This window comes from Sinohyriopsis cumingii, chromosome 7 (assembly GCF_028554795.1).
Source record: "Sinohyriopsis cumingii isolate HCF-2022 chromosome 7, ASM2855479v2, whole genome shotgun sequence".
NCBI lineage: Eukaryota > Metazoa > Mollusca > Bivalvia > Unionida > Unionidae > Sinohyriopsis > Sinohyriopsis cumingii.
In genome coordinates, this window is record NC_142967.1 from 118,829,223 (window position 1) to 118,849,855 (window position 20,633).

General features: G+C 38.1%; 1 protein-coding gene across 2 annotated transcripts in view; it reads right to left on the reverse strand.

The window, feature by feature from the left end:
- The window catches only part of LOC149796012 (uncharacterized), a 316,657-nt gene that overhangs the window by 99,815 nt on the left and 196,209 nt on the right, over positions 1-20,633 (reverse strand). The window lies entirely within an intron of this gene.

Consider the following 20,633-nt stretch of genomic DNA (forward strand, 5'->3'; position numbering starts at 1 on the left):
TCTATCACACCTAAAATATAAAATCGACTAAACACATTTTAGGCAAGAGAGCATATCTTTTCGAGGCAATGGAGTGGCCCTCAAAAGGGCCTTTTGTTTCTTTGTTAACGCCATTCCGCTAACATATAGGGCATCGCATAGCTCTTCTTTTCCTCAAACTTCTTCTGACTTCTATACATTACGCATGGACTCTCGTCAGACAGCCTTATCTCACCACATAGATCCTATTTTTCCAAACGCTCGTATCGGTGATCTTGATGATTGTCCATGATGATTTTGACGTACATGGGTAAGTCCGTGCGGAACAACATCGCTGATACGAGGGTAGATGATTCAACGTTAGTCCACATCTTACGACGAGAACAGGTAAAGAGAATGAAGTGAACCGGGACTATTTATAGTGAAAGAGTGGATCGTAACGGATTGAGTGTTTTCACCAATCCTAACACGCGTTACAACATACAGTCACAGTGCGGAGTCTGTCTTCCAAACCAAAGAGAGCTACCAGTAACGTCACATTCTCTATTTAGGTGCGCCAGCGTCTGTGCGCAGTGAATCAATGCGATATTGTTTCGAAACATGATAGAAACTAGGAAGACGATGAATTAGGGTGCACCAGCCATGCAGACGAAATGCGATGGTATAGCAGCGGCTATCAAAGTCAACATGGTCCTACTTCCAGAAGAGACCGATTTTAATTGTGATTTGCTGGATTGTCTCTCTTCATCGCAAGAATTTGTTCCGGTATCAGCACTTCAGCCACCTTCTCCTTCCTTACCACACGTCAAGGATTTTAAACAGGCAGAAAGACGAATTTGAGAATGTTTTACAGCAACAGAAAGAAGCAGAACAAAAGTTTCTTCCTCAAAAGCTACAGCGAGAAGACGAAGATGCAAGAAGAAGCAAACGGCAGAAAGAAGAAAAAAGAAGCAGCAGTGAAGAAACAAGGTCTAGGAGAGAAGGGGACAGTGAAAATCAAACGGTGACGGTACTCTTAACATTTTGGGAGAGTTAAGGTGTCTGAAACAAATGTATCAGACTTCTTTAATACGACCCAAGAGAAAAAGACCTTCCCCGAACCAAACAGCCCAACCCTTTTACTACACCAGAGTTACCCAAACTAGTGATTTCTACCAAATCATCGACAAAAGCAAATCCAGAAGTAGGCATTTGCCGCGGCAAAGGCTTATGGGAGTTAAAACTTATTGCTTTCCTTTACTGAGTTTCTTTTTTTAAATATAAAAGAACAACAAACACCCAACGGTCCTTTTCAGAGCCACCCACTTCTTTCGAAAAGAGATAGTATTTCAATTGCCAAAATCAATTAACACTCAAAATCCCTTTTTTGTACCATGATGAACACGTGTGAATGCGTGAGTGTAGGTCCTTTTTCTAAAACAATCTAAACCAAGAGACACTTTCTTTATGGTCTCATTTGGGTACATTGTGCGTGTCCTTTCGTCTGACAGATATAGGAAATATCTTCACTTTGATCTCGAAAGGAGGCCGTGGGGTAGTCCGTCGGCTTGTCCGAAAAGAACTTTCGAATGATTCCTAGCAAAGCTCTGATCAGAATTTCGATCTGTCTTGGCTCTTTCATCTTTCTGGTCGGCTTGAGAGTGAATTGAATACTGATAGGGAAGACACTGACCCTCATATAGGGGAGACACTGGCCTGACATTGATATATGGACCCACAGCGTTTAAAATGTAGCCACTTGACCTTTTGCAGTTAAGATGAATTAATCGCATCATTTCGTTGAGAAGGGAGAAGAAAGTAAGCGTCAGAAACGTGACTTATCGCCTCGCACAGTAGTTGTAGTGTTGGCTCAAACTCATGCCAGCGATTTTGAAGACGACATGAGTGAGCCGGAATCCAGAGCCAAAGATTCTACACCAAAACCAATGTTCATCACGAGTAGTAAACCCTCAAAACTACTATCACATTCGAGAAACTGAAAAGCGCTCCTCTAGAAAATTTAGAACCACGGCATAAACGTACACGGTGAAGTTTAAAGATTTTAAGTCCAACGTACCGTTGCAGAATGCAGAAGAGCTCGTCACCGATGTGTGGAATTTTTCGTTAACCACACTGAAACCGAAATGTGAAGCCAAAGAAGACGATTCCTTGAGACTTTTCATTCATCACGACAATTTGAAGTCCCCCGTTTGGATCGAGTTTAGAAGACCGGCATAATTGACACCTTTCAAAGTCATCGATAAGATTCAACACGTGCAACAATCCAACACTGTTCATGACCCACGTTTCTTTTCACCAAGGGACTCGACGCAGAAAAGTGTTTAAATTAACAATCCTCAAGACCGGATGTGTTTAGCCCGAGCTATCGTGGTGCGACGAACGTATGCCGACAAGAACGACATGACAGAATGGAAAACGAGCATGGCTCACAATTTCGCAGGATACGATGGGCAGGTTTTTTCTCAGGTACTATACGGACAAAATATACAGAACGTCCTAAAGTCACTTTGAACGGAGCGAAAATCATTTCCATGCAAGTGTGACAAGTGCATTTTAAAGATTCGATGAGTTACTTGGCCATGCCTTAAAGTCGAATGCCTAAAACGTTTGGAATGACACAAATAACCAAGGGCTATTTCCCGCACTTTGTCAATACCGAAGCCAACTAACACGCCGTTCTACCCCATTTGCCTGAGGTTCACTACTATGACCATGACAACATGCGCAACTTACAACAAGAAGCTTTCTACGCTTGGTTCCACACTCAAGCCTCGGACCCCTTCGACATTTATAATTAAATGCTAAAGTATTGTCGTTCTGACATTTTATGGTGTTGCTGTGGAAAATTTCGAGAATTATTCATGGAGCACTGTGGGATCGATCCTTTGAAAGAATCCTGCACCATCGCCAAAGCGTGTTCCTTAGCGTACCGACAATAATTTATGCCCGAAAACACCCTGACTATCAAAAGCCCTCAAACGACAAACTTTGTCACACGTCAATACCCGGTCAAACCTCTATGCTGTCTACTTTACTTGTGCGACAAGGAAGACAAATGGATCCAACACGCCTGCAACGGAGGAAGCGAAAAGACCATCGGAACGTATTCGGTGGATGGCTTGGACTTCAACCTCAAGATCGTGTACGAGTTTAACGGATGCTTATTTCACGGATGTCCCTCTCTGCTACCCTCAACGTGGCACTAAAAGGCAGTTTTTATAACAGACCATGGAAGACTTGTACCGGATCACTTGTAAGCGGCGCTCGAAGTTGCAACACCAAGGATATTAAGTGGTGAAAATGTGGGAATACGAGTACGATCATCGTTTGAAAAACGATTCTGAGTTTAAACTCATCGTGGAAAGTTAAAGTTGGTGAACCTACTGAATCCGCGAGATATTTTGTACGGAGGATGGACGAATGCCACCGGTTTGCTTTACCACGCCGACGGAGAGAAAGGAGACGAAATCAAATACTTTAACGTTTGTTCGATGTATCCTTATGTGTGCAAATATTGTCGCTTTCTGCAGGGAACCCGTAATTGATGACGAAACACATCGACCTGGACAACATTCGAAAATACGGATTGATTAAATGTAAATCTAGCCTTCCACCGACTTGTACCATCCCGATTTACCTCACCATTGCCAAGGAAAGCTGATGTTTCTTTTGTGACGTACTTGTGCAGAAACGCGCAACCAAGACCGACCTTGTCAGCACACCCAGGAGGAACGCGCCTTGGCTGGAACGTGGGTCAGCGAGGAATTGTTTATAAAGCTCTGTATCTAGGATACCAATTGTAAGAGGTGTTCGAAATTTACCACTTTTCCAGACAGAAAAGCAGCACGAACTCTATCTGAAAAATCTCGGTTTACCTCAAGTGCAAGGATGGTTACAATCACAAGCCATATATTCTTTACACAAGCCCATTTGAAGAAAATGTTCTAGAAGTCGTACCCGAATGTAGGACGTCGATCAAAAATGGCAAGCCGATTTAGCCGATGTCTCTCATTAGGAAACCTTCAATCGTGGCAACAAATATTTGTTTTATGTCATCAACGTCTTTTCTAAATTTGTCTGGATCATGCAATTGACTTTCAAATCGAGCAGTGCGTTAGTGCGAGCCCTCCAACTGGTGTTGAAACAAAGTGGTCCTCACCTTCTTCGATGGCAAACCGACAAAGTTACCGAAGTTCTAAACCAAGCTTTCCAAAAAGAATTACAGAAATAAGACATTCATTGATTCACCACCGAGAACCCCGAAAAAGAAAACTACATCGTGGAACGTTTTCAACGCACCTTGAAAGAACACATGTGGAAATATCTTACGCACCAACAAACATCGACGTGTTTCCGCACCTGGTCCAAGCGTACAACCAATCTTACCATCGTAACATCAAATGTGCCACCTCCCACGAAGTGACACCCGACAAAGAAGTGAATGTTTTTGAGGGTCTGTTTGGTACGTTCCCGACTGCGGCTGTCCCCAAGAAAAGTGAAATACTAGCAGCAGGAGACTGTGTGTGCATTTGCGAAACCAAACGCACTTTCAAGAAAGGCTACTTACCCTACTGTACCACCGAATTGTTTCGTGTCACTGGACGGATTGCGAGGCCGTCATCCTGCCGTCTATAAATTGGAAGACATGAACGGGGAAGTGTTAGAAGGAACATTTTACTTATCCCAGTTACAATGCGTAACTAAAACAGAAGACGAAGTGTACGACATCGAAAGTATTCTCGAAAGAAGAACCCGTAAGTGGGACAACGACGCGTCAAAGAGGTGAAAGTACGTTGGAAAGGATAACCTACCAGTTTTGATTTTTGGATTGACGCTTCGCAAGTCATCTACTATAAAATGAAGTAAACATCATGCTCTTCGACATAGCCTCAGGTGCCTCTGCAACCGTGACCACTCCTACAACCAATTCTTATCTGCAAGTTCTACAAAAGCAACCTTTGTGGGTGTGGTGTGGAGAACATATGCCTAAACTTAAATCGTCTATTTCTGACCAATCTTTGTGGTATAATGTATCATATGTGCTGCCATTACCAATTTGAGGATGCAACAAGGAGACAAACAATTGTGGACCATTTGATTGAGCAGTTGCATATGTTACCTTCTTGTCAATCCTTTACTGAAATGCTCTTCTAACGGGAGAAATAGGAGTCTTATGTCCAACGTCATTCATGACTCCAACAATAACAATCCTGTTAGACACGCCACTGATTTCGAGGGACCCACCGTACAGCAGAAGAACTCTGGAATTATGAACAGCAAAAACCAATTTTACTTAATGTGATTCAGTGACAGTTCTATGGAGGTGTTTCCCAACAACACTTTGTGTTGTTACAGGGCAAATTGCCTCAGGCCATCCAATTGGATCACGAAGCCAATTGGGAAGTGGATTTGATGGTGATGATTTACCCTACACAAATCAAAAAACATCACTGAAACTCAAAACACGTTCCAGGTCGAAATCCTGAACGTCCAATTGCAAGAGAAGATTAATAAAATCGGTTTTCAGGTGATACGAAGTCAGCAAATAATTGATTATTAAGCATTTATGCTGTCAATATTCCGGCAGGCTATTACATTAGCGGTGAACATTTCGGTAAGACAATTGATGTCAGATTCGAGGCAGCGTTTGGTAAAGCATTGAACAGATCCAGAATAAGTGTTAAGATTGAGTACCATCAAGTGGCTCGTCGCCTTCTAATGAAATTTCAGGATACCGAAATGTTGTCTATCAGATTTTAAATTTTGGCTGGACATCCACACATTGTAGCAAAAAATCTGAGCCAGAAGATCAACAACAATATGGATTTATACAGGATTTTGGATCCCTTATAGGACTGAACGAAGGACTCAATTTCATGTTTGTGCATTCCGACGTGGTGGAGAACATCGTGGTGGGACACAGGTCCATGCCGTTACTGTGTGTCATTCATTTCAAAGTGTATTCTACCTCGGTCACTGACGAGGAAGGTGGAAACACCTAACACGTTAACCGAAAATTTGTACATCTTCACTATTTGCCCGTCAGTAAGTCGTATTTCGACACTGTCAACATTGCTGTGGAAGGAGATCTGGAACAAAATATTCCGTTCTCCAAAAGGAAAGTCACGGTGAAACTCCATTTTCGAAAACGATTCATTTACGAGTTGTAAGCTATGTATCCAGTGTAACGAGGAGCTGCTCGATAGCGAGGACATGGTTTAGGAGATATGTTAAAACCAGCTTTTAGTTCGGTGGTCCACGTTTTGAATCCGATGATGACACGAGGATTGCACGCCTTGTTAGATTTCGCTTAGACGAACGGCAAAGAATTTCTTCAAAATATCGTCATCAAGAAACAAAACCTAAAGAAGCTTCCTTGAGAGCAGGCCAAAATATCTTGCATCAAACGGATAAAGATATTTTGGGTCAGCGAGAAACTCCTATAAATGCCGTGGACGGTGCCGAGTCACGCATTCCTGCTTCCCTAACGCTACAGCAGGGACAAGGTAGAAAGAGACGAAGATGATAGCGTTCCAGAGGGCTAAACACACCCAGAGCTAGAGAGGCTAAGTAAAAAAGAAATGTTCGAGACATAGACGATTTTGAGTATTAAAACATCATAGAGAGATAGCAAGAAAGAAGATAATACACAGAGAGTCTTACGCCTGTTCCACGGCATGTCGTAGGAGGATTATGCAGGAGGCTACGAGTTGTGGGATTGTGATTTCACTCCGGACCAAAGCAGCGACGAAGGACAATTCTACTCTGTAAAATCCGGCCATATTCTTGTGGAACTTCAGTTTGCTAAAGCTCTACGTGAGAGAATAAACGTCATCTTTTATGCCGAATTCAATAATACCACAGATATCAACTGTTTGAGAGAAATCATTCTATACTATTAGAAGCTATATAAGACTGTAATCCCTCATTGAATAGTGATGATTCTATGGAGATGGAATGGAAGGATACGTGGCAACATAACCTCAAGACAAAGACGAAGAGGACATAGTCATGAGGTCCAGATGGCCAGAGCAAAAACAACATTTAGTCTCCTGTTATGCCAAACACCTGGCAGAAACAAATACGGACTTGACCAAGACAGATTGTTATGGATATCAAAACGATCATCGCAGACAAATTCAACACGATAAATGCATGATGAAGAGTCAAGAATAAACATTGGACGTATATCTGGAGGACGCTTGAGGTTTTATCCCGGAAGAAGCAGTGTTATAAAGCTTGCGTGATCATTCCACTGATTGCTCTAGAGATCCATCACATCGAAGCTCTCTTGGCTCAGAGTGCGGAGACAAAGGGAAGAAACAGTTACTTGTCAGAGATTTTTAAGCGAAATGTTCGGACTGAATTGAGCATGTATCGTTACCTGTGAAAAAACCAAGAAAACAACAACACAGAAAATGGATACAAAGGAACTTTATTATCATTTACACAACAGTTCATAAGCTGATTCTTGGAATCTTGTCATGTGTGCTAAAGATGAGCTTCCTCATTGCAAACCTAAAGACCATCAAGCTTATGTCATCAACACGGACGACAGTCATCTCCCAGGAACCCACTGGGTAGCCGTCTTCTTCCCTAAAGAGGGTTGTGTGGAATAGTTCGATTCGTATGGATTACCAGCTTTGGAAGAAGACATTATCGACTTTATGAGATGAAATGTCCAGACAAAATTACAAGGCACATATTCTGTAGTGTGAGGACAATATTGTATGTACTTTCTTCATCAACGCAGTCTTGGATATTCTTTCGAACATTTAGTGACTTATTTTGATCTTAACTCTTTTAGAATCGATGACAAAGCAGATCGATGGTTTTGTGACCATTATGGCTATCTCTTGTCTTTAGCTTGGAACCGTAGTGTACATCAATGTCCCAATGACTTCTTGTGGTGGAAGTCAAACTTAGTAATATGTTTGTTTTATTGTTAATTGTTGGTTGTTAGTTACTTGAATAAGAAATGCTGTGTTTTGAAAAGATGTGTCCGTCTTTTGTTTTCAATTTTTTATAAATATGTGTACGCTTTGACTTCTCTCTATTCCTCACCATAAAGATCGGGTACCATATTACTCTGACCCAACAAAAACATTAAGGGATGTTTTCTATCGCGTCCGCGCTTGAACCTTATAAAGCAAATCAGTCTTCAGTCTGACCATCCATTGTTGACTCGTCAACCTATGAAGATGCCTTCTAATTTAGCTAAGCTAAACGAAGTATACGTGCATTTGCATTGTGTGAGGCAATGTCTGATACCCAAGCCTAAAGAGATAGAGAATGTCAGAATGCTGAAAGATAGAATACATTTTCAGAGAGAACATCAAGAGGGAGAAAGTGTGCGTGTGTGTCTGAGTGATTTGGATTTGTAACGTAGCTGTAACAATTTTTCAGTCATATCGCTACGATGTCTGCAGTGTGACAGTTTACAGTAATGCCTAGCACATAGGCATCGTGTCGCACACATGCAGCATGATGTTCCAACCATGTCATGTTATCCTGACATCAGGCCGACCAGTCCTAAACTAACCACTTAATGCTGAGCGTCAAGCGAGGCAGCTGTCAGTACCATTTTTGTAAGTATTTTGGTATGAAGAAGTAGAAAGAAGAATGGACGGAGAAGTACACACGTCAGAAGCAAATAGAGCTCTGAGAGCGGCAGCAGCTAAAGCAGCAGCACCAACATCAGGAACCAGACAGGTTTTGTCGACTGCTGTGCAGACACGAAAGAGTTCTCCTTCTTTTTCCGAAGAAACCTACCCTATCCTGTGGGGCAATCCTGCCGTCAGACGGGGTCACAATCATAGAAGATAAAAGATTGCCATAACACCCTGTCCACAAATACAGCCCTTTTCAGGGCTACCCTAATATTCAAGAAAAGACACACTAGCCAGTTGTCAAAATTTATGTATATGTGTTTGTCTGTACGTTACCAAAATAGAAGATCGTCTATAAACTCTTCGTCTCTTTGTTTTATATATAAAACAATAGAAGTGCTTCTATAAACACTTCACTTCCGTAGCTTGTCAAATAGTCTGTGTGTTTGTGTTTGTAATTAGTGTTTTAAGTCCCCATCGGCCGAAAATGGAAATTTAAAAAATTTAAATAAAAAAAAGTTAAAGTTACAAAGATGATTAGACAAGAAAAGGAAGAGAAGGAGGATAAGGAGGACAAAGAAATGATGAGAACATTGAACGAGAAGTTAGAAAAAGAAGAGGAAAATAAAGAGGAAGAAAGAGGAGATAGAGATAAGAAGAAAGAGGAGTAGGAGGAGGATGAGACGACAAAAGAGTGCGAATGTGATGGGAAAAATAACAAAATAGTGTAAAGGTAGAAGAGGCAGTAAAAGAAACACTAAGGCCCATTCCAGGGCCACTCCATTGCCTCGAAAACAATTGCTATCTTGCCTCAAAAAAAGTTTTAGTAGATTTTTGTATTTTAGGTTTGATAGATTGATGTTCATCGATCTATGTATGTGTTATATATGTCTATATCTCTACTGTATTTGTCTCTACCTAGAGCATCGCATATTCAGGTCAGACCCATGCAACATTATTGCCCATGTCCAGTACCGTGACGTCACCTCACCTTTTCCATTCCTATTCACGGTATACAACAACCCAACTTTCCATTGTCAGTATACAGACCCAATACTCCCTTTGTTTAATTCCCATTTACGTGCCCAGGGGGTTTGAAAAATCTTGTCCTTATAATTGCCCGGGTGTGTTTGTCTGTAATGTATTTTTCCATTGTCGCTATACAGTCCCCATTCACTACTGTTGTTTCATATAAGTTATCGTGTAGAATACATTAACACATATACACGAACCATATGTTTCGTTGTGAACGATAATCCATTAGGAATGACATACATTTGCTTTCGCTTTGTAAAAAAGGGAGGTACATATATTCCTACAAACCAGCAAGTGCATCAGGTAATAAACTAAATGTGTCATCAATGCGAATATACCGTAATATGGAATTTGTATTCCAAAATGTATTTTAGCTGAAATTTGAATTTTCCTAAATAAATAAATTAAGCAGCAATTGTTGTCTTCACTAATTTCTGAGAAAATACTTAACTGAGATGAAAAAGCAAAACAAAAAAGAACCCAACAAACACAGATGATTCTGTGCAACTAGTTTCGCATTTACTGTATGCTGCTTCAGGGACATATTTTGAAAGAAACGGATGACGTCTTTTCATCTTAAAATAACAATTACATTATTGACAAATCGTCATCAATGATCACAAAATGTTTTCTAAGAAACAATTAACATCTTTACATTTTCAAATAGCAGTTATTTCATTGACGTAACGTCATAAATGATTACAAATGTTTAGAAAGAAGCGGATGACGTGTTTGTATTTTAAAATAATAATAACATCATTGGCGTAACGTCATAAATGATCACAAAATGTTTTATAGAAACATGAAAGATGGGGAAATACTTGACATTTCGTATACAGAATAACTTTGCATTAGTTATCAAATAACACGCAAAGGAACAATGTTTATGACATATGGGTTACCTTCATTGAAATATCTGTTACCATCTCGTCAGATAATATACAGAAGTTTTCAGAATTGCATCGCACTACAACTTTCCTCGTTATTTCTATAATAATAGTATTACAAATTGCGTGGTTTAACCTTGCAATATCAACGAGAACTATGTATCGTATTTTTCAGTTAAGTGCTAACAGGAGGCAAAAATCTTGCCTCCAACGGGCAATAAAGGACGTTTTCTGTTACACGAGTCTCATGCATTTGAGCTATGGATGATTTGCGCATAAAATATACGTTTCGTAAGGCGGGTCACGGCTGGTGTTTATTTCCCGAGCAAAGGGTCTCTTTTGCCACACAATGAGTAATGTAGTAAATCATGTGATGTGTGTTTGTATGCTTGTTATTATACCTTATCCCAATGATTATCGTTACCAATTTGACCAATAAGTAGCAAGAGTGGAAAAACAATGTTTTGATCATCAAAGTTTAAGCTTAATTATTTAACGTCTGTTACTGAACATTCTGGCAAACGTTAGTACGCAGGAAGCCGTGTAAAATCATGTTTGTAGTGTTCCAGAAAGCATTTATACGCAGAAAACTGTATTCCAGGAAACGTTTGCACACCGAAAACTATGTCACCGAGTATCAAGTAAACCTTTGTACATATCAAAATCGTGTTTGTTGTTATGATCGATCAAGAACTTCATAAATTATATATACAATTTAACAAATGATTTTTAACAAAATAAGTGTTTTTACTCAAGCAGTGCGTGAAATTGTTGAAATCTGATGATGAGTACAGCTGATTTCACACAGTATTCTCGTCAAATAGACCGACATTTGGTACAATCATGCAAGAATGTTCCGATAAGATGCATCTGAATCTTACGGATTGGCCAATTTTCTAATCCATTAAGCTTTCAATCTAACCTGAAATTCATTTTATTGTCATTATTATGACAGATTTAGATTAAAAACAACCTACAACCTAAACCTAAATTGCATGCTCATGTAGAACGATTTCTTGTGTAAAATCAATATTTTTTTCTGCGGTACAAATATTCATAAAAATGTAACACTTTATTAAAACATGTTCCAGATATATTTATCTTTGCAAAAACTGAATGGCAGATATACTTTTCATGATCAAATACATTATGAATAATTTGGAATTATGTTGTGCATAGACAATACAGTGTAAAATGAAACGTATGAAAATTAAAACATTCATTCAACAATTACAATTAAAAAATAAAACTTTTTTAAAATGTATCTTGCAGCATAGGCCAATCTTAAAGGCGTATAAGCCTAAAAGAGCCGTTAAATGTCTGGCATTTTGGTGTCTTAGTGTCGCAAAGACGCTCTCAGCTCACACTCTCTTCAGCGCCGTTCTAATCAGTCGTAGTAGATTGGCAGTAAGTAAATTTACAAAACCTAATTACTGATCAGTGTGTTCATATTATATTCTAGCTGTACGCGATGATGTTAAAAAAAAATGTCAATGGTCCATTTCATCAACACAAGTACGTGGAAGCAATACAATTTGGCCTTCGAAATGTAAAGAGATTCATTGATAAAGAAACTCAGAAATATCTACATAAATAAGTTATATTTGTATAGAGGACCATGTCCGTTTGACTTATTCCTTGAAGATCCAATCACTCAGTCGCATGGAATCACCCAAATTTATTGAAACTTTACTACGACAGAGGGTGATTATTACGCACACATTTTCTTGATATCAGCTCAATTTTCCAAAGAACTATTATGGCATCAAACATTTAATCTGAGTATACTTGATAATTCTTCAACCTAAGAAATATCATTGCATTTTAACCCGGAAAAATGACCAACAGAAGCGAAAGGAATTAATAAAATTATTGTTTTCTAAATTTAAGGATATATATCGTCCATGCTTTCCTCTATTTTCAAGTATCTAAAGACAAATATTTTTATGAACTGAAAGGTTCTTAATCGATCAAATACCGATATAAATTCTATATAAACATTCAAATCACCAAACATCACGAAACTCTAATTTTACATTTGAATTTCTTTTTCGTATTTCACATTTGAATGATTCTTCTGTAAGAATTTGTGAGCCGAATATATGTCCTCCACATCATGCGATATAAAACCAGACACAAAATTTATTTCAAAGAATTGTTCCTATCTCGAATTACTAAAGCCTCATACCTAAAAATATCCAGAAAATGAAGTATGTGATCAAATATATAAATATAAGTTCTCAAACTGATTTTCGCATACTATGAGCAAGCATTCACAGACTCTCAGTTACATGATCGCTGATATACAAATCCAGGAGCTACAGAAGACCGCTTACAACTGTTTGTGCAATCACAACTTAAAATTGGCTCGTTCACACTTCATCAACCAATTCTAAGTTATACAAATCTTGCTCAAAGCAGAAAACCGTAGATCACCATATATCACGTAGTTATCTGAATGTTTCGTGTAGCTATGCGTATACAACCCATAATTACAACCCATCCATTAAGCAGTCACAGGGACAACCATATGCTTACTGAGGGCTATAGAGGGGTAATGTGGAGGAGGGTGTCTGTCAAGACGATTTTCTTTTACGAACCAAACGCACCAAATTGCCTATTCATGATTCCCGAATTGGAAGGAGCTCGTCACAAAATTAGTTTGGTGACATTAATTCGCCCTTGAAAGATTACGAGATTACAATCACCTTTTTCTGACTGAAAATGCATGTCAACTAACAGGTCGTGTTGGGTGCAATAAAACAAGGTAAGCTGCGGCGAGCCAAGCGAAGGTCCAAGACTTCCAAGGAAACATTTGACTTCCTCGAGGTCGCGTTTGCCTCTTTGTTGCCATGTCGAATAAGCTGATTTTTGTATGAAAGAAAAACTTAACCGACAAGAATAAATATACAACAATTAATAACACACAACTATCCAAAACCTACCGCTGCCACCAGAAACTAGTTCGTGTTACAACCAGGGGTTCTCAAACATTTGCCTTAGAGTGATTTGGAAGTCTATATTTTCCCATATTTCTAAGGACCTCAATACAGTAGTTGCTGTAAATGGAAAGATTCGTAAACGCGAAAGTGTTACATTAATTTCCTCTAATCACCCAATGACCTCATATCAAGAAAGTCAAAATCACAATTGCATGTTTTTATCTTGTTATATATTTGTTAACACCACGATACAAATGCCTAAAGTAAAGAATTTTTTATATCTTAAAAATTACTAAGCACGCACACCTAGAGATTTCCGTGTTTTAAAAAATTAGGGAAGGTCAATTCAAGCAAACAAATCCGTGCTGTCATAAAGTCTCTTGAATGCTGAAGTTTATGACGTCTGCTCCTTGAAATGGTTAATTACTCTGGTTGAAAAATATCTTCCCAACACCGACTCCCCATAATAAACAAATAATCACTAAAATATAACAAGCTATGAACAGCAAAATACTACATCATGTATCCTAACTTTATTACATTATACTGGGGTATGTGTTCTAATTTATTTACATTTACGGACTGTTACGAGTAATGTTCGAATAAATATTTGAGATATTATTATGCAAACACTTTACTATATAACTTAGTACACGAAAATTCCACGGAAAAGCAAGGTGAAATGAAATTTTAATAAAGGCGTTCCTTGCCTATCATATCAGTTATAATCTGAGCGACTTGTCATCATGTGGGAATACACGTTTCTTAGTCATCAGAGCGACTTGTCAGAATACATGGAATAAACATATTTTGAACCATCGGAGCGACTTGTCAAACTATGGTAATAAACGTTTTTGATAATTAGAGCGAGTTGTCAAAAGATTGGAAATATAATTTAGAAGAACTAGGGTGCCCATAATATTGTGACCATTTTAATTAATACACAGCTGCGTACTAGATGAGTCATTGTTTTCGCAGTACGGAAAATAGGAACTCAACAATGAAACTACATTTTTCATTTTTGATTGGGATATGGACGTTCATATCGGTTTGATTGGGATATGGGAGTTCAAATCGTTTAATCATGTAACAAATATCTCTGATTGAAAGCATAGACATTTTTTTCAATATGAAAATCATATATTATCGTGCTTCTTTACCGAGACTGACTGTAGAACATTAGGCATGGAAATAAAACAAATGAAATAATTTTATATGCATGTCGCCTACGAGACGAACGATTAATGTTTATTCACACTTTATTCAGTAACATATTCATTATCTTAACATTTCGCCCATACGTATTCTCAAATATATGACTTTTATCTTTTTCATTGTCATGTTGTATAGTCACAGTACCACATAAAAAATAAATCATACGGCATTCATTTATTATTTTGATTGTTCCAGTCGTAAACGTTAGACAAGATCATTGAACTTTATGCCATGTAGAAGAATCTATAGCACAAAAAATTCATTTCCAGTGATATTTATGCATTGCAAAAACCATACATATCATAATATTCTTAGTCGTTCTAATAAAGATGTTTTTAAAAGCCACGCCTTGTTTCTGACAAATGGGGGAAATGATTATAGCTTTGTGATGTATCTTACTAACAGTTTACACACAAATCTCGGTGCCAGTAGAGACGATGCAGTGCATTAGTTCTTTTCATTTATATGGCTCCTTTATTATGTTTTTACATAACTGTGATTTAAATCATCAGAAGTTATATTGACTAAATGTTGTAAATGTTGCCAGCAAGACTGTTTATATTCACAAGTGATGGAATAACAAAGTCATATGATGGAATCGAACCAATTCACGATAATGGACAGAGACACATAGTCTGCTCTGTAAGAGAAACACAAAAGTAGTATCTAGAGCCTCTTTAGCATCAAATTGGTCGCTGTAACCTCATTGGGAATTAACATTCCGGTAACCATTTTGATTGGGGCCAATGTGGCCTCGAGGGAAATTTACTGTCATAAAAGTCAATAGGTTTACCGTTGTGGGCCACTATGAACTTCGTGGAGATTATGATGTTAAATATGTCTATTGGTTGTGCATGAAGGGTCAAATAGCCACATAGAGCATTGTAATGTGACAATGTCGCTTACTTGGTCTTGAATCACACTGTCGACTGGAATGAAGAAGAAGATGACGATGACGAAGAGATGAATCAGTATCATTGCGCTAAAATGATCAAAAACAATTTTAATTACAACTGTCAGTTTCTTTTAAAACATTTTTATAAACAAAGAATCACATTTCCACACAAACGCTATGCAAAGAACCAATATCATTTACATTAACGCTGGAACAGTACAGTTGAAGGATCCCTTTAGTAATTTGACTGTGCCTTTGAAAAAAACGGGCAAAAAATTATTTGGAATAACTGAAATAGCACATTAATATTTTTCCACAGTTTCAGTATTAAAGAAAATCATCACGTCGTGTTTCCTTATTTGCCTGAAGTTCATCACTGACTGCATGCGAACAATTTTTACTTTCAATATGGAATGCTGACGTATTGCCGATCTGTGTGGATATATTGTGGAACCTTACGATAGTTAGTGCTCGAGCAAGGGATAGCCATCAATAGAAGCTTCAACCATTGATACAGCATGAGAATTTGATGACCAAGAAAGCTTTCGCGATTGAACCACAACAAACATAAATCATTAAGTAATTTTATTCGTCCAAAGCTATGTGTTGGTTATATTATTGTCCAAAGAGCAAGACAAGTGAACACAACATGCCAGAAATTGCGGGAAATAAGATTTAATCTTATCTCGTTCATATTAGTGATTAAAAAAATCAGTCGATGGTGTTCAAATTTCATGAATGTTTATGCCTTTACGTCCCTCGTGTTATCCTGACCGATTCATATCCATCCGTATACACAGTTCAAAATTGAAGATTTTTTAAGGAAGAACGCACCAGTGGCTCCAGAATGTGAAAATTTAAGGATACGTGATTAAAACATGAGAACACGACTTCGACCAACGTTTGAAAACAGCTCCTGACATTTTCAAAGAGAATTGAAAACTTAATAATGTGTGTTCGCTGTGCCCATCGGCGATAAATATACTCAATTTACCATCGGTCGCCCTGAAAGTTGAAATAAAATGCGGTGACATTGAAGACATTCGACAAAACGATGGTCTTATCAAATGTACAGCTGTTTCACTAACTGACCTGTATCATGCCGTGTTGTCTCATCATAGCAATGGAAATCAGATATTTCCCTTATGAAATACGTATGATGAAATGTGTAATCAGCACGAACCTTGAAGTCACGATGACCACGAACGCGTCCTGACATAAAAGGTTGGTGAGTGTTGAATTGTTCATGCTCATTATGACGGAAAACATTTAATAAAGTTTGTGAAGTTTGACACTTTCTTACAACGGAATAATACCAACAAGTGAAGGACGATTCACGTCAAAAAGATAATGAGGTTCGGGTTCGTAAACTGAAACAGTAAGTGAGCTGCTGTCTCTTCTGGTATAACTTTCAAACGAAAAAGGCGGATTCAAGTAATAGTACCGATTCATACACGGCATTTGAACATCTGGAACTGAGCAAAGAAAGACGAGCTTATGTTAATGTCGCGCACATTTGATAGTAAGGAAACTTCACGCAACATCTATTAATACCCGAGACCGAATACTTTGTATATCCAAGCCAGTCCTTTCAATTCATTCACAATAAAGCGAAACTCATCAAAAACGCAAAACTCGTACGTTAAACGTTGACACTGGTGAATTACTTGGAGGCCAAGGAGTTTCTTCCACACAACGAGTCTGCCTATGTGATAAGAACTGCTAGATGAAAGACAACGCCTGTTTCAAATTATACTCACAGTTTGACCCATTAGGAAACCACTTCGTTTACTTTGACACCGATAATTACATGTAAATCAATAGCATTGTAGACTATCACAGACACATCGAAGACTAACATTTAGCTACGTGGACCGAGGGTATATCGAAGAGATTCATTTAAGTATTCCAGTGAAGGACCTAACAATTACGACAACCAGACGTCGTGGGTTCGAACCCTGTCCGAGTTATTCCAAAGACTTACAAAAATGGTACTAACAGCTGCCTCGCTTGGCGCTCAGCATCAAGAGGTTAGTGTTAGGACTGGTCGGCCTGGGGTCAGGATAATGTGACATCATGCTACATGTCTGCGGCATGATGCCTCAGTACTAGACATCACTATAAACTGCCGCACTGCAGACATCGTAGCGATATGACTGAAAAATTGTTAAAGCTACGTTAAAAATCCTAATCACACACACACACACACACACACACACACACACACACACAATCACGACAACCAGTACGGATATAGGAAGTACAAGATTGAAAGTAAACTATCGTCATAGGAGAGTGGTTAAACTTGACGTTTTGACAGAAGCTTTATATTTAGGTCAAAATCAAGACTTTCTTGTCAAAACGTAATATCCTCACATGTTTTTAGGTTTGTTAATCCATTAATTGTCAGTCAGCCCTTGCACAACACGTATCTTATCTTTTAAGAGAAACAGGTGCGACTTCACCGTCACAACACTTTGCCGTATCCATATTGCCCTTCAGTATATGCAAGGATAGAGTTTAAAAAGAGAAACGTTATTTTGAGAAAAGGAATGAACCTGGAAAGACAAAATCGATGCAGAAAATAAATGTGATGTATCCACCTACCCTAGGCTAAATGAAGATGCGTTAGATGCTGTGCTATGTGACAAGAGAGATATAGCGTGTCCTGTGACAAGAGGGAGACAGCACTGCCTCGCTCTACTATCGAAAGCGACGCCGTCTGTTAAGGATGTCATCCACATGCTCACAAACCACTCGTGACACCGTTAATTAATCAATAATCACTAACAAAAGAAGAATCATTGTAAAGCGTTAGTTTGTTTGACTATTGTGATTTTGTCACTTGATTCAACGCATTCAAATAACGAATGCCAAGACTGTTGATGCCACAAGTAGAGATACAACATTGCAGAGATAGCTTGAATTCTCTTTAAGGAAATCAATCAAAAGTTTCAAAGGTTACATGATTACAGAGTGCCTCTAGAAAAAAGAAATACTTCAAGACGATACTTCTTTACGATGAAGCTCCTAGAGAGCATGTCATTACTTTATTCATTTGATACAGATTCAGAGGAAACTCGTACTAAAATACGTTCTAGACTTTTAACCAATTACTATTATAATAGATATGAAAGCTTATGTTCTGCAAAAAAATAAATATGAGAAACACAAAACTCCATGTGAGTATAAGGATTAGGATGGCACGACGTCTGCACGAAGTGTTGAACATAATGCCACAACAGGAGGTAAGGGACGATTCAAGACATAATTCAATGTAATTTTATATTGACTCATTAAACAAGACAATACGTACCTTTGAATTTGAGACAACGTTTCATGTATGTATCAGTGACTGAACTTTTTGGATATTTTATGGGTGCGTGAGGCACATGTATCAGCATTCCTTGCAAAACCTTTGACAACCATAAGATTTGCCTGTTCGAAGAAAAATCAGTCTGTGGAAAGTCCTGCTATTACGAATAAATCTCAATCAACCCTGCGAGAAGAATGGATTCATCACACTATATCCACTATCGATATTTACGACGAATCGCGTGTAACTTATGTACCAAAAGACTTTACACTGGAAGAAAGTACGTTACAATGCGATCCATCACCAAAAGAAGAACAGAAATCTTACATGGTGTTGTGACCCACAATAGGAAAAAGAAATTAACTTTGTCAAATTCGCCACGATGTGGTGTTTCATGTGTTGGTCTGATTATAGTAAAATATGAAACAGGTTTCATTTCTGTATAAAATGTATTTTGTCCTTTGTATTAGTCTCTGAATTACCAAACTAACTCTATAGCTATTGCTGCATCCCCCGCTTTCAAACTGACTGACGCAAAGGTTCAATAAAGCTAAATAATCACCTCTATTTAAATCCGTAGGAGTTTGACTCATTTTCAATCCACGGCTAGTTCACATAATTTAATACGTTCGAAGATTGTTCGATCCTCTTCTAATGCAACCAAACAACACTAAATGGACTAATATTGAATCCTCTCCAATTATTTCTAGCATCTTATTTTATCTGTAGTATCCGGTGTATACTAAAAGCTTCGTGGAAGATCAAAGATATATATAGTGTGTGTACTTAACTTTTATCCGTATTTATTTTGTGCTTTACGTTTGTTAATGATCGACGATAGGGCCTTAAGATAATGTAAATATGTTAGCAAAGATTTTGTCACACTTTGTAAAGTTATCAACAAGATGTTTACTGATAGTTAAGTTCAAGATTTAGCCTTATAATGTTCTAGAAGAGATATTGTTTACAAAATGTATTAGGCAATGACGCACAACCTGGTTACCTTACTGCGTCTTAGGCTTTATATAATTTCGAAGTATAGAAATTTTGTTTCATCTCTACTGTAAAGTCAGCTCTAAAATCGTTGTTAGTTGTGTTCAAGTATAATTTGGGAGGAATAATTTTTTAGTATGTTACATCAAGGCTGTTCTGACAAAATCGCATTCACTGCAGGCATTAACTCAGAATATTCAACAGTTTTATAATTGTGATAGAACTTTTAGGATTACCTGAGATTTAATTCACAATAGTGTAAGTTCATTTCATTCTTTAATTTGTATTCTAGGCAATTCAATTATGCATTGAAGTTTTCTAAACGTGCTGGTTTAGCTTTTATACCATACAGTCTTGACAAAATCTATGTAGAAAGGCAATGTTGCTTTAAGGGAAAAATTTGCGACTCGTTCGACGAAGCTTACATCAACAGGTGTGGCGTCTGTGGAGGAACTTAGTGTGCTCACTAAACCAAACGGCGTTTTTAAGAGCCATCGATATCTACTAAATGATTGTCCTAACTATATGTCTTTTTTATTATGTTTAGTCTATGTTTAACTTCAGTATAAAAAATAACCTGCAATGTGTGATTGTATAGGTGTAGTTCAATAGCTATGTGTGCTGGTCAATAAGACTGCATGCTGGTCAGTATGCTTGAGTGTTGGTCTAACGTTGTGGGTGTTGGCTAGTCTTCAAAAGTATGTTTGATGACCCTTTACTTTGAGACAGTCACACAATGAACATTTTCACATTCTATTCTCC